This window comes from Mytilus edulis, chromosome 7, assembly GCF_963676685.1.
Source record: "Mytilus edulis chromosome 7, xbMytEdul2.2, whole genome shotgun sequence".
NCBI lineage: Eukaryota > Metazoa > Mollusca > Bivalvia > Mytilida > Mytilidae > Mytilus > Mytilus edulis.
Genome location: NC_092350.1, coordinates 33580352 through 33585508, shown reverse-complemented (window position 1 = coordinate 33585508; position 5157 = coordinate 33580352). Strand labels below are relative to the sequence as shown.

Genomic DNA, 5157 nt, shown 5'->3' with positions numbered 1-5157 from the left:
TTTTCTCATTGGCGTACACACAGTCATATCATCGTCATTATAGATCACTTACTTTTCATATTGTCTGTATCAATGACCCTTTACCATATATACAATACATCATATTCTTCTAGTTTAAAAGCCCTCATTCTGTGTTTTGAAACCCCTGTTACAAACCCACTTTCTAATCATTATAAATTTTGCATATATATATTATCTTGGATATTGCCCACTACAGATGTATGGAATTTGTTAAACAAAAAACGCTATTGAGGTATTATGAAATGGAAATATCATATTTTTTAGTGTGCAGAATTTTACTACAGCTAACAAAATTGATCTACTAAAAAAACTGATACACAAAATCACGGGAGAAATACGATCAGACAAATGAAATAGTTATACAGATTTCATTCTTATACACAACCAATGAAATTAGCTTGATGGTTTATTCAACTTTTCATCTTTATATGTTTTGTTCGAAATATTATACCCTAGCCTTCATAGCTAAAAGAATTAGAGCTATGGACAGGAAGGAACATGTGAAAGTTATACTTTGATTTAGATTGAACCTAAAAGTGGCTATAAATAATTTGGTCTTCCATATAAAGGACATTTTATCAACGATAAAAATATAACACAAGAGAAACATGTTTTATAAACTGATCTCTTAAGCATAACCATTGTAACTATGGCAACATTATTTTTTGTATTTGTCAGGAATATATTTTGTGCGATATTTATTGGGATCTCCACCATTTTGTCCATGTCTGTTAGCCTCCTGGTCTTTAGCTGAATCAGCAGCATATTCATTGTAACCTTTGTCACTTACTTTCCCAATCATATTTCTCCCTTTTTGAAATGCCGTTTGATAAGCCTCTCTTTCATCACTTAAACACAAGAAAAAATACAGATACAAGTTTAAAAAAAAATCTGTATTACGTATTCTTATTTTAATCAAGATGGACTACTCGTTATCGATTTTTTATAACATAAATAAATATCACAGATGAACAGGCCTTGCTAGATTAACAATAAAAAAATACCATTGTTACTTGCTGTCTGCCATTTTGTTGGTTTATTTGTTTAAGGATGTTCGCTCCTCTGTTTCAAAATAACAATGTTTGTAAAAGACTGTTATAGATTGATAGAATATAAATAAAGGAATTTAAAAATTATAACAAAAGGATAGGTCCGTGATCTAGTTTTTTGATATAATCAATTGAAAATTAATTGGCAGGAAATGGTTCTCTCTAGATTTTTCATACATTTAACATTAACACCTTTTTCCTTTCAAGAACTATTAAAAAAAAGGATTTTGTAAAATTTTGTAAAATGACTTTTAAACTAATATGCAATTTTAAATCATGAAAAGAAAAGAAGGGGTCAGTGGGCAAAATTTTGACAGGCACTACATGGATGAAACAAGAGGATTCAGAATATCTGACAAAAAGTCAGAAACAAGAGGAGAGAACATCCTAATGCATATAAACTTGAAATCATTATTTTTCAAAATTATTACAAAATGTTTCATCTTGTTATCAATGACTGCGAGTACTCTAAGATCCGAATGATTTGCCATTTGTGTTTAAAAAAGAATATGCTAAGTTCCGGTCTGACGAGTCAAGCTCTTTCCAACGGGTTATTGTGGTTATTTTTTGTGCTGTTACACCACTGTCCAAGGTCAAGGGAAGGTTGAGTGCTCACAAACATGTTAAACCCCGCCACATTGTTTATGAGTCTGTCAAAAGTCAAAAGACAGTAATTCAATAACTGTTGTTGGTTGTTAGCTGCCTCTTTTTCAGTTTGTTTATTTTACCGATACAGATTGACTTCATGTCTTCAGTAAAATGCGAATTCAAATATTTTTTTAAAGTCAAATCATTTGACATGGAATTCAAGGTTACCCAGTTTCCATTGGTTAGAATATGCTATGCATTACCAATTTTAGCATTAAATTTTCATCTATATTTGTCATGTTATTTTTAACATGAATGAAATGTCACTTTAATGTATACATGTAGTTTGAATATTTAATTTTTATTCTTATTTAACTATTTAGTAAATCTATTCATTCAAAATATTCCGGCATCATTACATTTAAATAAGAAGATGTGGTATGATTGCCAATGAGACAACTCTCCACAAGAGACAAAATGACACAGAAATTAACAGCTATAGGTCACCGGTCAGCCTTCAACAATGAGCAAAGCCCATACCGCATAGTCAGCTATAAAAGACCCCGAAATGACAAATGTAAAACAATTCAAACGAGAAAACTAACGGCCTAATTGATGTACAAAAAATGAACGAAAAACAAATATGTAACACATTAACAAACGATAACCACTGAATTACAGGCTCCTGACTAGGGACAAGCACATACATACATAATGTGGTGGGGTTAAACATGTTAGCGGGATCCCAACCCTTCCCCTAACCTGGGACAGTAGTGTAATAGTAAAACATAAGAACGAACTATACAAATCAGTTGAAAAAGGCTTAACTCATCAGATGGATACAAACAGAAAACTACACAGAGGGGACGTGGCTGGGTATATGTACTTGTATATCCCAACAACAAAAAGACACTAAGTACAGATCTGAGAGTACTCGCAGTTACTGACAGCTAGTTGAAAGCCACTAACAACTAATTTAAAAAATCATGCATCTAAGACTAAATTATCAATCCGTACGCATCCAACATCCCATGGATTAAGGGTAAAGACGTCATAAACAGTCAAAGAAAAACATGACCTTGTGCAATGCCAAGATATAGCATGAATCAGGCCATTTGTTTTCCTCTCTTTTATTCACATTTTGTCCTTTTAGAGATTGTTTTAACTTGCTATACGGTATGGGTTTTGATCATAGATGAATGCCGTACAGTACCATAAAGTTGTTTACATCCCCGTTCTTTGGTCTCTGTTAGATGGTAAACTCATCAATATTAACAATCGTAAAAATTGAAAATATATATTTCTAACTAACAGAGTTATGATCTTTTTTTGTAATTTATGTCGTTGGTTCATGTCTGTCATATTTTTTTTTCGTTTTTTGTTTGTTTGTTTTGAATTAGGCCGTCAGTTTCTCAATTGAATTGTTTCATATTTTTTCATGTCGGGGCCTTTTATATCCGACTATACGTATGGGTTTTTCTCATTGTTGAAGTATGTACGGTTGCCTTTAATTGCTTACTTCCACTTCATTTGAATTTTGGTGGATAGTTGCCTCATTGGTTATCATACCACATCTCCTGTTTTTCATAATAATGACATTTGCTCTATTTCTAAATTATTAGCACCATTCATAAAGTTTTTTACCATGTTTTGCATTAAAAAAATATGACATGGCTATGGCAGAAATAATATGCCCCGAAGTCAATTCTCCACTGCAGAACTCATATCCACTCTGTTGGACCGTTCATTGCAATATTTGAATGGTGAGACATTATTTGGCTTTGATCAGTGTTCATTTTATTGAACCAAGAGGTCGAAGGATCTATAATAGAGTTTTTGCGAAGGGTAATTTTTCATATTTCACAAAGGATATAGATACCTTATATGATTTGCCGCTGCTTTACCACCAGGACCATATTGTGCTGCCTTGTAGCTGGCTTTTGCATGAAAGTACTTGTTTGCTCCTTTTGCGCTTTTGCTTATCCTTTACCATTTGTTTAGTGACAGTTTTCATTTCCCTAATTATATATTTATATGTTATATATCGTATACGCCATTTTAGACATTGGTAAAAGTTCTAGGCAAAAGATATAATTTGTTATGTGTGCTTATAGTTGAAGGACTATTGCACGTTCTACCTTTTTGTGATTCTTAGAATCCTTCTTCTATCGAATCTTGCATTTTTTTGATAGATCTCTCTAATAGGTAAGTAGCATATACTCATATTGCAATAATGAAGGACAGTCGCCAATTTAAGAAAGTTTAACGGCATGATGTTTATGCCAGTAGGTTAAGTTCTATGAACTTGCATTCAGTAATGCCCAGTATTTTTTTTAACGTAATACATTTGTACTTATATTGTTTTACTTGCATCTGTGATTTTTTTATTTATCACCATATTAGTGTATACAATATATTTATTTAGATATACATTAAAGTATTTATTACACTTACCGTTATCATATAGTTATAAATACGTGTATTCTCGTACGATACTTTAATGAGACGTTTTATTCCATTAGTCAAGATCGTCCTGAATTTGCATGAAGTATTTGCCACTAGACGTTAGGCAACCAATATTCAATAAATCATAAATTCAGATTCAAAACTTACTTGTATGTACTGAGCATCTCTTTTGTGCCATTAACGTAACCTTTCACATACGCCTTTGCCTCTTTCGTTTTTGCTTTTACAGTATCAATGGCTCCACCAATAGCCCCTTTCACTTTATCAATTACACTTGCTTTTGTTTTTCTTGTTTCTGAACTGACTTTGTCGCTGATGAAGAACCGGAACTAGAACTCCTACTACCACCCCATCAACTAACGCCCCTTTTCTGATTTGTGTTTGAAGAACCAGACTTGGACGAGTCGCTACTTCTAAAACTAGAACCAGAACTTCCACCTCCTCCAAACCAGGCATTTGTGTCATCAGTGCAAGCAACCAAGAGTACGATGAAGGTCAGTAATAGTGCGCATTTCATGATTAAAATCTATTAACATATATAGGTTTTTAATTCAAGTATTTTGTTTGACAACATATGAAGTGAGTAATTACTTACACTCGTCAATTGCAAAACAAAATAAATTAGAACAACATGAACAAGATACCTTTCTTAAAAGATATGGGATGCTTCGTACTGTCATAAACTTGTGTTAGATATAAGAAGATGTGGTATGAGTGCCAATGAGACAACTCTCCATCCCAGTCACAATTTGTAAAAGTAAACCAGTTACTTGTTTATTTATGTGTATTTTATTTTGTTCACTAAACAGACTTTATAATTTCATTTCATATATATTTATTAGTTTTGTTCATTCAGTTTGTGACACTTTAATTTGGGTTTAAGTTTTTTGAGAAATCAAAGAATGATTAAACATATAAGACTCCTCATTAATCAATGATAAGCGCCACAAAGGTAAGCAAAGGTGAGCGCTACCAAGGTTAGCAAAGTTAAGCGCCACCAAGGTAAGCAAAGGTATTCCAATAATTGCTTAGC

General features: G+C 32.6%; 1 pseudogene; it reads right to left on the bottom strand.

The window, feature by feature from the left end:
- Positions 1–630: 630 nt before the first annotated feature.
- On the bottom strand, positions 631–4751 carry LOC139481303 (uncharacterized; annotated as a pseudogene).
- Between the last annotated feature and the right edge of the window lie 406 nt (positions 4752–5157).